Here is a 19,134-nt window from a genome sequence, read left to right on the forward strand (position 1 = left end):
CAAGTGTGACTGGTCTTCACTTAAAGGAGACATATTATACCCTTTTTGCACAAGTTAACGCAGTTCTCAGGCACTTCTATGAAATATCTGTGCCAGTCTTTGGTCAAAATGGTAAACAGATGCTGCAGGACAGTGTCCGTCATTTCTGTCTCAAACAGCTCTGTCAGAAATGCTCTGAACGCAGAAGCAAAAGTACGTTCATGGCGAGCGCGCGTATACATGCACGCTACCGTGGTAAACCGTGAGGTGACGTTTCAGCACACACAAAAATATTTTGGGCAATTTTGGCCGGAATATTACTACCAAAAATAAAATGTATGCAGGGCAAATGGCGTAGAGACATCTTGTGCACATTTTTGTGCACAAGCGGGCAGGCGAGCGGGCCAGGCACGATTTCTTCCAGACGTGTTTCAGGAGGTTACAAACTTACGCAAACTACAAAGGATTGACTTGATGGTTTATTTAGCTGTTTTGGGGTTGATACGGACCCAAAATCACCATAATAGTGTAGAAACACGGGGAAAGTGACTTTTTCATAATATGTCCCCTTTAACTACAACTTCAAAAAAGCTGGACGTCATCGTCTGTCTTTGAAAGAATGTGGCGATAACTGAATATCCTGCTGAACTAGACCATTTGACATTTCCAGTCTCTCATTTACCATAGATATGTCTTGATGATTTCCTGCTAAAAAAAAATCAATGTTTCACTCACTCTCTGAATTGCAGCTCCTCTGAGGGTGTTGGCTCGGTTCTCCCGGTGGCAATGATTTCAATCAAGAGGCATGCGAATTCTCGGGGCCTTTCACAATGGAATGGAACACTGACTGTAATAAATTGGACAAATAAGTCATTTCTGTGTAGAATATAGATTTAAATTGATTTACGTCGCGGCCTCTTGGCACGCATGCGCTCCCAGACACACGCTGCACGCAGGAGGATGTACAAACACCATTTGCACACATATTATTTACTCTGCAGGTTCGGTCAATGGCAACACTTTCCTCTCTGCTTACAGCCAAGCATTTGTTACTGAATACAGAGAAGCTGAGGCTCCCTGCACCAGAATTAGATGATAAAATACGAAGGGCTATTTTCTACATGTATACTGATGCTTAACAAGGTTGACCTTTATCAACTTCAAAAATCCTCTTTGCAATAGGTGTCGTTTATAGCATCACAAGGAGAGGAGAAAGGAGGACAGAGAGCAACAGCATCAAGAAAACCAGCAACCTTCAGCGACTGGAGTGAAAGCCTCCAAATATCTGTCAGATATGTTGGAGTGTTTTTCTACAATGCTGCGCTGCTCTGCTCGAAATGCTTCAACCCAGTGCAAATGTAATCTTATTACTTATTTATCAAATATTCTGGTTTGTGACATTATATCTTATTACAACTTTATTGTAACGAACTCTGCCAGACGTTCGCCTTGTTCCATCGTACTTTAAACTTTGAGTTTCTGTTCTGGTATGTCAATCTGTTCATTATGGTTTGATTTACTCCTGATTCGACAAAGTCCCGAGCCTGTATTTAAAAGATCTGCCCTTCTCCAAGAAACATCTTGGAACACTCCGGCATGGACCGTTTTTCAGAAGCCAATGATATTGTATTTAAGTCATCCGTCTGACATATTTGTCTAAAGGGCAAACTTGTGCAATTAATTTGACGGGAAAAGGATGACATGCAAATGGCATTTTAATCCCACAGAACCACAGCCAACTGCTTGCAATTTTAATCCCATTCAAAGAAGAATTTGTTATCCCGCATGGCTAATCTTCAGTCATTCCCAACATGCTCTACATGTGTTTCCAATAGCTAAAGCCTGGATCTTTCTTGCTTGGAATGTGGCGAGCTCACTGCTAGATGACAGATATCTTATGCTACTATGAAAGACGTGATAGACTGGGATTAGCAATACAAGTGGCCCGGAACTATTGAATAGCCCCTACTCTAAAAACCAAAGGGGAAATTCTATGTCCTGCTGTGTTTGAGGTAAAATGGTTGCTGACTCTAATTTCTATACCAAATAGGTCATGCTGTCTTAACAGTGGATCAAAGGCTGTAGTCTTTTGGTTATGCAGAAATTCTGTTGCAGGCCTGGCTTTTCTTATTAATGGGGGACTTTGCTCCTAGCCAGGTGGAAGCGGGGCAGTAATAAATGTGGACCAATATATCATCTGCAGCACATTACATGGAAGCTGGGGGTGATTATTCAAGCCAGCAGGGGCATGAACAGACATTTCAGCAGTTCATAGGCTCGATCTTTGAAAAGGGCGTCTCCCTCATCTTTCTTAACAGGGTGGGTAGAGTTCCCACGTGTCTCTGCTGCTGTTGGATCAACTTATCTTGTTAAAAAAAGGCCTAGATCAGATTGGGATAATGATTTATTTCCATCTGATTACTTTAATGAGTCTGGATTGGTTGTCACGTTTATTGATCAAGGTCTTGCGTTTGTTTTTATGGCCTTACTGTCATCATCATTGAATTCTTTAACCTTAATCATCGGCGTCGAACATCGCAGCATTTCACTTTCTAGTGTTTACTTCACGTTGTTGAATCGTTTGGCTGCGATCCTGCAGACCATGCTAATAAGCCTTCCTAAACCTTACAGTCTCGAATCAGCTTGAGACGGGTGTAATCAAGACTGCAATTACCCGAGAGCAGTAAATCTACTTTTTCCCCATCAGCCACATTCTTGGACTCAATTAAAGCCGACACTGTAGTCATTTAGTCCGGGGCAGAGGAATGAATGCATTGTGAGCGGAGGGACGCAGGGCGGAGGCAGATGAAGGGGCATTATATTCAGAGCAGCCTGTGTTTACTGTCTGTGACTATCGGGGCACACAAAGAGACAGATGAGGCACAACATCTGGCACTAATGTGTGTAGGGTGGGCTCAGCCCGGCCCAGTCAAAGCACATCAATAGACCCATACGTTAGCTGACAAGGAGCGCACGAAACCGAGCCCGTCTAGCAGGTGTCGTGGGCCCGGCCCCAGCACAGGTGATAGAAATATAGGCAATCTGTCTTTCCGCTGGTCGTGCACGGGTATGGGCTGTTGGATTGCCACCGGACATCAGGACTCTGATCCTTCAGCTGCTTTACACAATGGCAAACATTCATAACTTGAACCAGCAGCGCTTCCTTCTAATAAGTGCAGGGAGCAGCCAAAGATTGCTCAGCCTCCCTGTAAAGATCGATGCCCAAACTCTGGATCAGTGCTCATGTTACAGATATATTGCAGATATTTTTTTAATGTTTGTCTCATTTGTAGATCCATTTAACAGCGCCAGGCGTCAAATGTTCCTCATATATCTAATCTCTAGTCACCATTGGGAATCAACACATCTATTTTTTGGAACTGATCTTGTATAATCTCTCATAGAGCAGGGTTGTAAAACTCATGGGAAAAAAACATTTATTTTTAAATAAAATGCAAGTAATCAATTACTGACTGATTTCTTCCACAAGAAAATCCATTAAACTTGAAGCACAAAATAATTTTTCAACCACAGTTTCCTCCTAGTATCTTAAAATGAATAGTTAGATAAAAAGGTTAATAAATGATAGTGTGCATACTCACACTGTTGTAATAGCAAAGTAGATCAAAGTCTCTTGATATTTACCTTGGCAACTAAATGTATGCAAAGACAATAACCACAGTACCTCTATTAGAAATGTAGATTTAATTAAGAACTGAAGCAGCAAAATAAAAACAGATTTTCTTAATCTATGAGGTTCCATTAACGTTGAAGGAGAAAACATTTTAATAATTGAAACACAGTGACAAGTGCTTTAGAGATGCAGTTATTTCTCCAGAGGCTTTTGGAATTTGTGAAAATATGATAGTTTAGCTTTTGAAATTCTTTCGGAACCTATTTTGTACTTTAATGTTTCCTGCTCTTTCTTTCTTCTGCGTTAAGGCATTGTTTTTGCTCATATTTAGAACAGAACAGGTAATTTATTTAATTTCAATATAGATCATGAAATCTAAGGTTATTTGTTAGAATTTCATGATCTGATGTAAAATAAATACATTTGTTCTTCGGCATGTCCACCACCATGGAGCAGTCAACCACATAATGCTGATGAATATTCATATATGAATATATAAATTGTGAAGAATCACTGAGACTGACACTGATAAGATGTTAAAAAACACATTTCAACCTGCCTTTCTCAAAGCAAAAAGCTATTGATCAAACTCTTCTCTCAAAGAGCAGTATCAATCAATTCTTACATTTTAATTTGTTTTTTTTTAGTTTGTAATTTTAGTTAAATGGAACTTCTCAATTCGCTGGTTGATTACACACGTGGGTCAATTTATAATTGAACTAAAACTAAAAACATTCATCTTATCTTGAAGCCTTTGAGATCTGCCAAAGAAACGGTTTTGTAGTTGATGGAAGATGCGTCTCCATCAAGCAGGCATGGACCAGCAGTACTACTACTGTACTACTACTACTACTACTACTAGTCGCTACTTGCTGTCTTTGGGCTAAGCAAAGCAGATAAACAAACAGCATTGGTATTCTTAAAGTGGATGCAGCACAATTCAAGGGAGGGAGTTTCTCACTAATTCTTAGACTGTTTCTTCATTTACTTAAATGCATTCAGCAATTCTGTCTTTTGATTGGGAGTTTCACTCTGCATTGTTCTGGGGCAAAAGGCAATTTAAAAAAAAGGCCTCTTGACAAATTAACAGTGACAAACAATTTGACTGAAAGCTTTATGACAAATAAATTTCATTTTCACAATGAAAGTGGACGGTTACAGCATTTGTCACAGTTCAGCGCTACATATAAAAAACACACTGCATGATTGTTTCTCGTCTTGTTTCCTTTCTGTCTTAAATCCAGCCTAATCTGCTCCCATCTCCTTCAATGTCTGTGAGGCAGTTACACTGAAATCAAACCATGTACTGTAGAATTTGGACAGAGTATTTATTAAGGTGAAATAAGGCCTGTCATTCCAGATTTAATGCGACTAATACTTTCTATTTTCCGATCCCGTCTTTAAAGCTAAATTCACCAGGTGGTGCTTCCGGCTGTGGCTTGTCAGAGTCGTCACCTTCCTTGCACTTGAAAGCAGTTCTCGAATAACCTTGAACGCCGTTCCATTATTATTCAATGGAACGGCATTATTCAAATTGCATTGAAATGCTCACAGCGTGAACCTGTAGATTGAGCCCCAATTACAGTCCTTCATGTACTTTGTACGTGAAAGAATAAATAGACGCGCTGATTCACTTTCTAAAAGTTGTTCTAATTGAGATGATTATCATTCCATTCTTGTGGTTTCAGCACTTCACATCATTCTTCACTCCTTCATAACCATTGGTTGTTAGGTCTGATAAGACATCTCCATAAGACTTTTGTTTGTATATTTTCCTTGGGGAAATGGTCTCTTTTTCGCATATTTATTGCCAGTTACCTAATGGTCTGCTAGTGTTCATGCACATCATTGGGTTGGATGTGGAAGCCATTTCTGTCTCTGTAATGTAGAACGTGGCCATCAAGGCTCTTTATGGAGCCAGAAAAGCAGTGAGGAAGAAAAGCCCAGACCAGTTATCGACAACATTGTTGCGGGGACTCTGGAAGAATGTCTACTGCTCTCAACATGTACGTTGTTGTAACAAAGAAAACATGCTGAATTTGTCCTCAGAGTGTTTTTCTGACATCCACAATACACAGATGACAGATTGAAGGCTCCAGTCTCAACGGGAGCTCAAGGATGGCTGTGAGAATTTGTGTATTGCTCATGAAGTCATAACTCTGCAGATGTGAATGAGGTGAAAAAAGAACGTGACCATTGTGTTGATGAATTCTGTTTTCCTCAGCGTCTGATGAGCCCAGTGCAGCTCGGCCACTGTGTTTTCATCCTGGTCTCACCAAATGGCATATAAATAACACGCAAATGTATTTGAGTTATTTTCTATTAAGCTTTTCTTTTGTGTGTAACATTTATTGTAGTAAGGGCGGCATGGTGGCGCAGTGGTAAGCGCTGTTGCCTCACAGCAAGAAGGTCACAGGTTCGACTCTGAATTTTGGCCTGTCTGTGATGAGTTTGCATGTTCTGCATGGGTTCTCACCGGGTTCTCCGGCTTCCTCCCACCAGCAATTACATACAAATTAGATGATTTTGTTATACTAAATTGCCCATAGGCATTGAACTGGCATTAAACTGGTGCCTTGTCCAGGGTGTGCCCCGCCTCTCGCCCATTTACTACTGGGATAGGCTCCAACACGACCCGGTAACGGACAAAGCGACTCGGAAGATAAATGAATGATTGAATGATTTCTCATGAATTCAGAGAACCCACCCAGTTACAGGGAGAACACACAAACTCTGCACAGAAAGGCATCGAACCCAGAACCCTCTTGCTGTGAAGCAAAAGCGCTACCCACTGCGCTACATAATACACGTACAATTATTTTTATCCAAGCCATTATTTTGTGTGTGCTGAAGTGTGTGTGTGGATGGCATTAAATTACACACAGAAGTGCTCCTAATACAACAACCCAGGATTATCAGTCTCTTGTACTGAGGACTGAAAATTTACAACAGTGCAAAGCTAAGAAGAAAAGTACATTTGTGGTAATTTTTTATTTTAATTTTTTATTGGCTTTGTAAAAAAAAAGAGCTTTTAAATCATTCTCACCTCATTTACACATCTGTAAAGAGGTTAATGCATTTCTACTAATTTCTTTAAATGCTATATGTATTCTGACATATTTTAGTTAAAATAAAAAAAAAATGCTGCATTTTTAATTACCATTCAACCCATGGAAAGAACTGAAAAATGACGTTTTAAATTTCTTCAGGATGACCACAAAATGCAACATCTAGAGTAGGCCTATCATGCCATCTCATTTCATGTACATTTCAAAAGGTGATTCATAAAATTACATGCAATGAGAGTGTCGAGCAGAAAACGAGAAGAGAGACTGAAGATTCTCATGCAATGAGAGCAGCGTCCTCGTTATCAGATCTTCAGCCTTTATCTGAGGTGAGGTGTTATTAGCAGCATCGCGGCGCTGTCCCACCTCATCCCATCGTCTGTCAGATGATCATCAGCTGCGCCGCGGTACGAGAACTCGGCTCCTGTGTGCTGCTAGTCTGCATCAGAGACACCGGCTGGAAGGAAGGAACTAAAAAGAAATGTAACATTGTACTCAGGTACTGCTCTGTGAAGGTGTACAAATATTTGATTTTTGCAGAGTACACTTCAATTCTAACATCTTGCTAAAAGATTTGTTTCCATGAACTCCAAGTGTCTATGGTTGCTTCACAGAATAAGACTATATATAAAACACAATATATGAAAACATATATATTGATAGCTAGAATATTAAACTGTCCAGCAGAATGTGAAATATATTTACGTGTTACAATATTGTTGTCCTTCATCAATAATAAGTATCTTAAAAAAGGCCTGTATTCAGAATGACTTTTCCTTTCACAGATCATTTAATCTACACTTACCTCTTGATTACTTTCATATTTTCTATTATGTATTTGGTGATCACCTTGCGAAAATGTCATTTTGCAAATAATTAATTTCTCTTTCCTTCATCTGCTGAGTTTTTGTTTTAATCCCACACCTGGTACACTGTTGCATTTCCCTCTGTGCTGTAGAGAACCATTGCTGTCAGCCACATGTTAACGAACATGGACACTATATTTTAAGTCAGTCACATTGACAATCTTTGGCTCACAACTACTCACCAATCTGAAAGTAATCCTAAACAAATGTAATTTAAAAGGTACTTTAACCTCATACTACACTGTCTAGATGTATCAGGAGATCATTCATCATTTTTACCAACTCTAAATGCATATTTGTGACATTAATAATTTTATCTTCATCTTAATTTTATTTAAGGGTTGAATAAATAAAATATCCCCAGCTCGTGCATCATAATTAATCACAATTTAATCTCCCTTAATGATTTTGACTTCCCACAATCAAATCAACCTATTTGAGCAATATTGATAATTAAGACAAAATGTTGCAAAGCAAATCAAGTACAACTTTCTGATTATTCATTACCCTACAGTTTGAGCAAAAAATGTGTCGAGTTCAAGAGTTTCAGTGTCACATCCATCATGCAGGTATGATGAATGGAATGAAAGACTGCTTTTATTCTAGGACATGACCGAATTCAGGAGATTTAAAAAAGAAAAAGAAAAGGTATATAGGTATTTTGATCTGCAATGAATGGCGCAGGAATGTAGCGTGACATGACAGTGAAAGCAGTGGCGTGCCGATTTATCTTTGGGTTTATGTCTTGAATCCACTGAGGGTATGAAAAAGGAGGAGCAGTTTATTTTGATGCAAAGATTTGAATGCTAGGAAGGCAGCAAACCAGGGATGTGAAGGCAGCGGTAAAAGAAAGTTATTTTTAATTTGAAACCGCAGCTAAATAGTTTTCACTAAATCAATGTATTATTAAATAAATAAATATAAGCATGTATTTTCTCTAGACAAAGTACTTGGAGTTGTTCTGTCACTGGTATGAGGAATTACATTTTGTAGGCATCAGCAGTCTGAGCCCAAAGTAGCTAAAAGCCTATAGCATTACATTTGATCTGCAGGGTTAAGGCAGAACAAGCACCATTCTTAAGTTCCTTTTCTTTTTTTATACCAGTTTCAGTGTTGTTAAAGCACAATGAAATTAGACTACCTGGGAGAAAAACTAATACTACCATCAGTTCCATTTTAAGAAGAGGATATTATCTCCCCTGGGGAGGTTAATGATCCTTTCCAATTGTTTGTCTGTTAAAAAAAAGCACTTGACAGATTTCAGTGAAACTTGGTGGAGAGGATTTGGCATCATCCCAAAAAGGAAGATCCGGATTGTGGGACGGAGCCATGATTTGCTTTTTCACCTTCTTTAACAACAGCCCTTTCAAAATGTTATTTACAGATTAATTAGGAAGTCAAATTGATGATTCAAGATTCCTATGTCAACAGTTCTGTAATGATCCAAGTTCTAGAACGACTCTACATTTTCATGCTGGCTGAATAGAAATAATAAAAATTTAAATGTGAATGCAAACTTGTGGGTAGAGCTGTTTGGAGGGAATAGTTGCCTTTGATAAGGTTTTATGATCTTGTATCATTTAGTCTTCAATTATTAGCCAGACTTATCATCAGGCCATTTTTTTTTTACAAAACTATTTTCAATGACTGGGTATTATCCACAGATGTATGTTGTTAAGCATGTTCTAAGGGTACTGCAGTTTTGCATTAAATAGTATGAGAGTAACTTGTCATATTTCAGTACACACTCGCCATCAGGAAAAATCTAAATTCATAAAATGTCATGTTGGCCCGATATTAACCGCATTGTTAATAAATAACGATGATGATAATGAGACTGTCTTCATCTCAGTTTGCAAAGTCCACAAAGACGTTCTCATTCTTATCCAGTTTGCTTCAGGCAGTGAGAACCCAAATCACATCAGAATACACTCTCGGTCACTGCAGCGATGTCTTGATAGATTGCTAAATTGCATTTAGAGCTCACAATCTTGCCAACATGGAAAGCTGATCTGGTTCTTGTGCATCATTGAAGTCTTTGTAGCTAAACCAGGGGTGGGCAAACATTTTGACTCGCGGGCTACAATGGGTTCCAACATTTGACAGAGGGGCCGGGCCAGGAACCGATGGATGGAGTGTTTGTGTGTGAACTAATATAAATAACATGTAAAAGCGATTACATGAAATGATTTAGCCTTTTACAGGTAGTGTTACAGGGAAAAGGTCAAATGAATGTTTAATTATAATACAATGTAATTTAATGATATAATTTGGACAAGTTCGGCGGGCCGGATTAAAAAGCCCAATTAGGGCCGTACGTTGCCCCTGAGCTAAACCCTGTTAGCCAGAAAAATCTTCCTGCATCATTCATTGCACTTTACTTTAAATGATTGATCTTCATACTCTGTTTGTCCGACACTGAGTCGCAGTAGCTCACCTCTGAAACCTTGTCTCAACATAGCGGCTCAGTTCTTTCCAGTTACCGATTCTGCTTGGGTCGGTGTCAGAGTGCCTTGTGGTTTCTCCTATGAATTCTCCTCTTTATAGCAGTACTTCAAAGATGTCTCGTTGAATTTGAAATCAAATTTGTGCTAAGCTGTTTCACCATCACTAGAACTGAATGAGACACTCATTACGACTGTAAGGTTCTAACCTGGGATCTCTCTATGCGAGGTTCCCCTGTTCTCAACATCCACAGTCTAAAATGCCCACAGAAATATTTGCTTCGATATGTGGCGACACTGTGATGAGCTGGGGTGTACATAATTCGTATCTTAATATAGGAAATTGATGGATGATTTAGCTACTGCTGTCTATTGTAATTTAGTCTTTTTTTTTTTTTATCCACCAGCAATGACTGGAGTAAAATCATAATTCTTTTCATTACTATCCAAATAAGCACAAAGTGTTAAAACTCTGATTATATTGTTAAGTGTTAAACAATGACTGGTATTTAAAATGTGGTAGAAATGCCCATTGTGCTTAAATGAATGTAATATGAAAGGTGCCATGACTTTATCTACCCCTGTTTTTTCTTCCTTTTTTAGTTTAGTTTAGTTTATTGTTTGTTTCAAGCAGAATAAAATAAATAATACACAAGCTGACCTTTGTGCCAACATTTTTTTAGAGGCCCAGCTTTTAATTGACTGCTGGTTTTACATGAGGGAATATTTTGCCTCCTTAAAATTGTGAAGAGAAGCCATTCCTTTTTCAGGCTGATTTACCTGAAATGGAGGAGAAGGTTGGTTTTGAGTAATGAATGAGGCGCTTCTCCCAAAACTGATTTGTATTCATGCATAGCTAAATCACAGGTTCCCGTGTGTCTTTGCTTTGGGTTGTTATGTCAAGGAAACTGGAAGGAGATGAATTAATAAAATAGAGAATAATCAGAAAGTTGTTCAGACCGAAATGAGTTTCCCGTGTTCTCTGCTTCCACCTTTCACTGGTACCCATACATATGGATTTGAGATTGCTGGCAGGGGAAGTCGTATCAGATAGCATGGACTGTCTTTTAGTTCGAGACAGACCTTTCAGGTCCAAAGCCTCTGTTCTGATGCGCTTGTCGACATGTTAAGCGTGCTTGTATTTATTAATCTGTTGTTTTCAATCATAGAGGCAGAAATTAAAATGTTTTGTTCGTCTCTGCAGTTTAAAAGATGCAGAAAATGATGTTATAAATTATGTGCTTTTGTTTTCATGTCTCGCTACCTGAGCAAAAATAAATTCAGCCAGCACAATTTGCTATGAGGACTTACACTCACGTTAATGCCAGATTTAAACTGTAAAAAAGTCAGCTTTATTGGTAAGAAATGTTTCAAAGTCTCAGGCAGTGACATTTCTTTCTATGTTTAAGCATGTGTTTCTTTCATCTTTCCACCACACTGTTATGAGCCCAGTGGCACAGTGTCAGCACTACTGGAAGTACTGGTGGCTTGTTAAATCAGAAAGTTGGCTCCAGCATTTTGCTACAGTAATTAGAGTTGAGCAGGTGATGCTTCATCTCAGCCTTGTTATGGATCATTTCTTCATGTTGTGTTCTAATTCTCTGTCAGGTGCTGAGGAGCCTCCTCGCTCCGTCACACTAATTAGATAAACCAAGTCATCCCTCCCCCCCTGTCTCTTTCTACCCGGGACTTTATTGGGAGGAGAATCGATGATGAGATGAGGAGGAGGGGGGTGGAGGAAGAGAGAGAACTCGGTGGGTGACGTTGTTGAAAAGTGTTACAGGAGGGGCTCACGTTTACAAAGATTTATGTCAAAAGCCTTTGGAATATACTGAATAAGTTTAAGGATGTCTACTAATATCAGCAGCGATATAGTCCCACAAACTGAACCTGTTTCTTTGGACAGTCTGAACAGATATGTGTATTTTTGGTGATTGTTTGGTGCATTGGCTGCTGGATTGTCAGGCATGTTTTATGTAATTGTAAAGCTCTCAAAGAAATAATGTTTATTTATGATAAATGGGATGGAGAGTGACTTTAGTTTCAGCTCTGATACGCAATTTGTTGTGTTTTCCAGCATCAAGAGCAATATACATTTCATTATTTTAATGATTATGGCTCTTGATCATTAGGGAAGTCTGCCTCGCTTGCTTTAGCTCAAATTGTTCCACAGTTGTAAAATGCAGTGTGTGAAACGTTTCATTTTAGCTGTAGGCGCATCCGGTAATTAAAGGATTAACTTGGCAATCTAAATTGTATCTTGTCTTTTCCTTCCTCCATCCTCCCATTATTTCTTAAGATCCATTTCAAAGATGTAAGAATGCCTTCGTGCCACCTCTGTCTTTATTTCTTCTCCCTCCCATGCCGACAGTAATCAGCTTGCTTTTGGATAACCCTGTTTCCGGCTGAGCGTTAGGGTACAACAAATTCAGGAGGATGTGCGTGCCTTGGATGGCGAAGACCGCGACAGCGTCTGCCCCTCCTGACAGCGCAGCATGTCTTCAGTTCCTTTGAGGATTGCATGTAGTTATTAAGTCAAATGTGTTTAAATCGCTGTGACTCTTTTGAAAAACATCACGCTCTGAAACGGCAAAAAGGTGAAGCTTTGAAAAATCAGCAGCATTTAAACTGAAGGCATTTTGAATCTGGCTCAAAAATAAGATGAATTTATCGTGTTCCTCGTGTCTGCACAGGCTTTACGGTCTATATGAATTGTCCTCTTGAATTTTAAGGACTTTTGTGCTAATTATTCTCCATCATGAAAGAGATGTAAGAATGGTTTCTGTCCATCCGTCTTTCTTCCACTGTTCATTTCTGGAGTGTATCTCGGAAAGAAAAGTAGTTGTTTTTCACAAAACTTGGTACACAGAGCAACCAAGTACTGAAATGTTATCATTGGTGATCCGTTTCATTTCCACACCAGATTTCAGCTACACACAACAATCAAGTACTGAAGCGGTCCCTTTTTTTATTATTATTTTTAGAGGAGTATTTTGTTTGGTGACCTGACCTAATAATAATAAATAAGCAAAATACATTTCAAAAAGCAGAGATATTATGCAAGCATGAAAGATTCTCCCTCTGCCTAATATGCTGTTTTGAAGACCAGAAAGTATTTTTAGATGCAAACAAGAGGAGAACATTTCTCAATTCTAACTAATAGTGCAGCTCGATCTTTGCCATCCTCTGGATTGGAATTAAGAATTCCAAGTTGAAACTAAGACGCAAGACTGTGATCAAAAGTTTATTTCTTTTTATAAAGAAGCTAAATGGTCTCATGCTTAATTTAGAATGCCGTGACATCCGTAATGAAAGGGGGATACAAATATGTAACTTTTATAAAATACACAAGTTAGTGTCGACATCGAATTACGCATAGCAGGATCCAAAGTTTATTGGAGAGACCCAGCCAGTGATTAAACTGCTGCTATAGAAAACTGATTTGATTTTGAGAGGCTGTTGCAGCCATGAAACTGGATAGCCTCTGGAAGCATCTGGAGGTGAATGGGGACAAAGCATCAGCTGTGGTACTTCACATGTGATGAATATCCAATCTGGAGACCCTCAGTCTGCAAAGTTTTAATGATGCTTCTCAGAATAGAACCAGGCTTTTGTTTAATTTCTGTCCCATTCTCTGATTAATTCCATGTGTGGATTGCATGTGTTATGTGGCGCAGGAAGGGAACAAACTTTCAATTTGATGTACAACCTGGTGTTGCACGAGGATGAATGTATCCACAGATCAGACGTAATGTCTCAAATCAACTCATTTCAGTGGTCTTGCTGTACTGAACATGAATCCGGGCCATTTATTCACTACGTGTTCATCTGCACAGACAAATATATTCACACTTAACGCATTTCTCAATATGAGAGTTCTTTGAGGATGATGTGCAACTTAAAATGGTCTCAAGGCAAATACACCTTTCGATACGGCATCACCTTGAAAGGCAAGCAATGGTGTCGAGCACTGGAGGCAAAGATAGACAGCAAAGAGTCACTTCCCTGCTTGCGCCACCCTGCCGGTCTGCTGCTTCCAAACAGATGACAAATGAAAATCAATGAATGTCAGAATAAGCAAAAGTGCAAGCTGATGTTCCAATGTGTCAGCTCATTAATGGTGTCGCTGTGCAGCTATTTACTCGAGTGCTTCAACCTTTTTGTCTTGAGTTTAACAACATTCAGAAAGCCACATTTAATAATTCAAAGTGCTGCCAGTTTGATTAGAGATGATGCTGGTAGCTCCCTACGATGTGACCTTAACTCTCGGAGGGCATCCATCATGGAGAGATGCTCGTCAGGGAGCATTGTAGGCTGCGTGGCGTTAGCATTCTGAATTGATATGTGCACGCAGACGTACAGCCCTGCATGGACGCACACGCTTAGCAGCCAATTCTCTATTCATTTCAAATTGGACAAGATTGCAATAATGTCACACGAGGCATGTGTGCCACTGATTTACTTATTCATCCCCTCCTCCCAAGTCCCTCCCATCCTTCCTTCTGCCCTTCATTCCCGTCTCCACTCTGTACCGCTGATGCTGACATGAGTGTTAAGTTCTGGGTTTCGTTCGGTGCCACCTGTCCTCCATGTTTATTTAATGATTCTGAGCTGTTACAAGTCTATCTACATTTTCAGTGAGTTGGGGAGGATATAAATGTGTTAGTTTTTTGATCATTTTTTATTGATTTCTTATTGGTAGAGAGAAAAGCTCTGTGTGAGCAGCTTTTTCTGTTGTTTTGCCACGAGTGCTCTTATTTCTCTTAACATCTTTCGCGCTTGCTTCAGCTCAATGCACATTTCTACGTGTGTCTACTACGCAGGATTGCGTGTGTTTAACAGAGAACGAGTGTGCGAGGTTGAGGGACTGCTTGTAGAGCCAAGGTTGTCTTGTTGAAAAATGTGTCGTGAAACCTAGACATGTGGAGGAGTAAAATATTTGTCATCTGGGGAGATCCATGCATCAGTCAGCCGTGCGCTAGATTATATATGAAGGTGGATGGAGGGTTTTTCATGTTCTAGCTCATCCGGTTTCTTTCGCTGTGTTAATATTACCAGAAAAGTGTTTCTGACCTATAAAGAACCAATCCTCTTATTCCCAGAATCCTAATTTCACTTATTTATTATTTAAAGTGTAGGGCTGGGTGATTAGAATTCAAATTAATATCTTTATAAATTCTCATTTCTAAATAACTTATTTTACATGCTTTTTGTTTTACACTGGTAAATCTGGATAAACAGTAGGCATCACCACCGAACAAGTGGATTATTGGCAACAAACAAAAATCTCCATTCGTGTTATGTTTGTGTGTTTGTTCATTATTTATGAGCAGGCAGGAGATGGCGCGAAATGGACAGCGCACTTCAAATAGTTGCTGTGGTGACTGGCTTTCACTCAGAGTGGAACAAATAACTTCAAATGATTGTATTTTAAATTCATTTCAAATCGGATATTCTCTCAAATAATTCACAATAAATTGCTGTGTTTTCGCTGGACTCACAACTCTGTGCAGCTCCACACTCAACACAGGTGACACAGGATCACATACATAGAAATCAACCCCTCTTCGACTTTTGCAAATCCAGTCAAGTAATGATTTTTGCCATTGCAGCAGGTTAACACATTAAAATAAGGGCATATGGCAGGAAATAGCAATTCAATTAAAAATGAACCTAAGTATATGAAAAAAAACAGCAATGTAACAAGACGAAAAAGAAGAAAGACTTGTAACGAAAAATGTCATCATCCGCATGCAGAGTATTAGCTCTGCTGAACATTTTACAAACATTGCTTTTATTATCTAACTGCCTTATCTAACCGTGTCGGTCCTTCAGCCAACCGTAAGCAAGTCCAGTTGATTCTTGACTTACCTCGACCTGGATGACTGAGAACCGACACAGAAATACACTTTATGTGTGCACACATTGGGAAAAGTATTAATCAAATTAATTATTTGTGTGTGTGAGAGAGCGAGAGCGAGTGCACTAGGTGTGTGTGTGTGTGTGTGTGTGGGTTGGTGGTGGGGGGGTGTTAATTTTAATTGCCAAACACTGTTAATCCAGAAAGGATCTCAAGAGCTCTGAAGAGCATCAACCAACAAAGTGATTGTGACATATTTGATCTTGACTTTGTTGTTAAGGCAGCTAAACATGAAATGGTTTAATATTATGGACAGTAATTTTAATTGAATTTCAGAGGACATTGTAAGGCGCTGATGGCATCATAAAACACTTGTTATAGCTGCTGTTCATATCGCTAATGTAAATCATGCCCAGCGATTGCTCAATGATGCTTTCCTTTGGAGACATGACATTGTTTAAAAATAAAAATGTAATTGGCTCCAAAGGGCAAGCGATGTGCTTCTGCGGGGAACACAAAGGAGCGTTATTTACTCTCCAGCTACAGATTTTCTCACTGCTGACATGCTCACACTGAATTATTCTTTTTTCCACGAAGACATGAGTGAAATTAAAAACTGAATGTCTATTTTACAAATGGCAACAAACCAAGCCCACTGTTTATGGGAAGTTGACACAAGCATGGAAGAGGGGGGATTACAATAAGACTTAAAAAAGACACCTGCAGCTGTAAAGTGATACAGTAAGAGACATTATAGGAAAAATCACTACAAAATATTGAAGATGGATGGTAACAAAAGATATTTGCAAAGCTGCAACACTTGTGAAAATCTAATCCTGTGTGCTTTTTGAACCGTGTTAGTGTGTTGCTTTGGGTATAGTTACAGTGCTTACAGGAAAATAACAGACTTATTTTTAAATGTATCTTTGGATATATTTCTGCATTACAAAAGCCCCATCATCTCCTCTTGCGGATGTGCCGGTCTCTGATTTGGGACTTGGGGCAGTCACTTGGGCAGATGAGACATGGGGTCAGGACACAGCAGGAAATCTGCCCAGGACATTGGCGCTCTGCACACTGACACCTGGTGCACTCTTGCCGTTCTTGTGCATAAGTGTGTGTGGCTGTTTATGGGTTTTAGGCCACTTGAACAGTCTCAAGAGAGAAAAGCAGCTGCAGACAAATATTTTTGTTGTTTCCTGTGATGTGTTTCTGAAAGAGTGAAATCTCCACTTTGGATTCTTTTCATGAGGGACGCAGACTGTTACATAATGTTTACGAGACCAAGGCAACACATCCAGCATGTTGCATCAATTAAATGATATTTATTGGCCAAATGAACAAGAGAGGCATTTACCATCTGCGTGTGTGTGTGTGTGCGTGTGCGTGAGTTCACTAAGTGGTCTGGCAATGGGCTCAGATGCATTGAACAATTAATGGCAGCTTTAACCAATTACATTCAGTTGATTCTAATGCAGTGCTTATAGTGTTGCTGTATGTCTATTTGATTATGCACTGACCTGCAAGAAGTCTCTTAAGTGGTTGATACTCCCTGTGTGAGAGTGCATGTGTCTACGTAGGTGCGCGCTGACTTTGAGATCTATCGTGTCGTGACAATAGTCTAAGCCAATTTACTGTTCATCAGCCCGCCATTATAGGTTGATATAAAGCAGTGCGGGACTAGAATACCCTTCCATTAAATGACAATTTGCTTCTCTGAAGAAATTACGTGTTTAACCTGAAGCACATGCACTAAACTGGAAGACTAACTCCCGCCCCTTGTGACACACACACACAACCGTGCACACTTACAAACACAAATTGGAAAACATCATCAAAAGTTGAGAGTTCGTGTTGCGTGCGACCGCTGCAAATGAGAATCCCGCAGCGAGTTAAAAACATCAGGAGCCCATCAAGCTAACAACTTGTCAGCGTCTCAGACGGCCTTGTTTCTCTCCCGTTAAAGCATCAACTGTCCTCCACGAGTTGATTAACCTGCCAGGTGTGAGTTGAGTCTTACCCACCATTTTCGTGATCCGTCTGCCTCAGTCTTCCGGGGCTGCGTAAGGTCAGACCAGCCGGGTAATCGCTGCAGTCACAAATCTGGCCCATTAGAAGAAGCTGCCATCATTAGGACCAGCACACTTTCAAGCAACCTGACCTACTGGTCCCACACTGTTTATTAACAAAGTTTTGGCTCCTAGTTAGAGCAATTATACTCACTATTCATTATGAACTGTGGCCTTTTCTCAGCACCACAAGGGGAGGAAAAATACACTTGCATCCATTGCAAGTAATGGCGGGCGTTGTTGTGTTGAATAGGGAGCTGCCATTTTAATGACATTCTCTCCTTTGCAAATGTGTAGTTATTAAAAAAATGTGCTTGGAAAATGGAGAAAAGGGGAAAAGTGTCAGGAAGTGATCTATGTCGTTCATTGGACACAGAACATTTAGTTTTCATTAACAGTTAAACATGTACACGAAACAGTAATGGGGTTCAGTGGCAGTGGCATGCTTCACCGTATCTCATCTGATGAATTAGCAACTCAGCACACAGGGGTACGAGAAAAGCAGGAGGAAAAGCGAGACATTAATATAATGTGTTGTGGGGGTGGAACTGACGGATAATGTCCTTATAACGATTGGTGTTTATGATGCAACGTAATAATATCCCTGACCCGGGCATCAGCCGACTGCAAGGATGAACTAAGCCTGGATATAGGAGGAGAGGAGAGAAAGGTCAGTGTGATTGTCTGCGTTTCATTATGAGAGATCCGGACTCCCTTCCTTTCCTGCTGCACAGGGAGTGACGGAAACGGCCGTTAATGTCCAGTCTGTCAGCCATATTGGATTGAGGGCTGTAAATTAATATTACTCTCCTTTTAAGAGGGGTTTTATTTTGGGATTTACTGACCTACCCCGAGTGTCAGCGGCGTAAAGAGGTTATTTCCCCGCTTCCAACTCTGTTCTGTGTCCTCATGCTGTTTCTCACACAAGGCTAATATGTTTAGAGAGAGAGAAGCTGTGTTCGTAGGGAAAGGATGTGTGCACTGTGGGCTCCATTGTGTCATTTGGAATTTGTGTTCAGTTTCTTCAGCGGGCGAGAGGTTTCCTGTAAATGATTGCCTTGTCCCCCCCGAAGGACAGCCCTTGTATGCACACGCACACACACACACAATGTATGTTATATACAGTATACATATATTTATGTTTATTTTCCAAAAGATATTGGCAGAATAAAACAACATCCACCTTAAAGGGATCCCTGATTATAATGGCATGTTAG

General features: G+C 39.8%; 1 protein-coding gene across 1 annotated transcript in view; it reads left to right on the forward strand.

The window, feature by feature from the left end:
* The window catches only part of unc5a (unc-5 netrin receptor A), a 113,647-nt gene that overhangs the window by 40,271 nt on the left and 54,242 nt on the right, over positions 1–19,134 (forward strand). The gene's annotated exons all lie outside the window — the stretch shown is intronic.

This window comes from Brachionichthys hirsutus, chromosome 6, assembly GCF_040956055.1.
Source record: "Brachionichthys hirsutus isolate HB-005 chromosome 6, CSIRO-AGI_Bhir_v1, whole genome shotgun sequence".
In the NCBI taxonomy this organism is placed as follows: domain Eukaryota; kingdom Metazoa; phylum Chordata; class Actinopteri; order Lophiiformes; family Brachionichthyidae; genus Brachionichthys; species Brachionichthys hirsutus.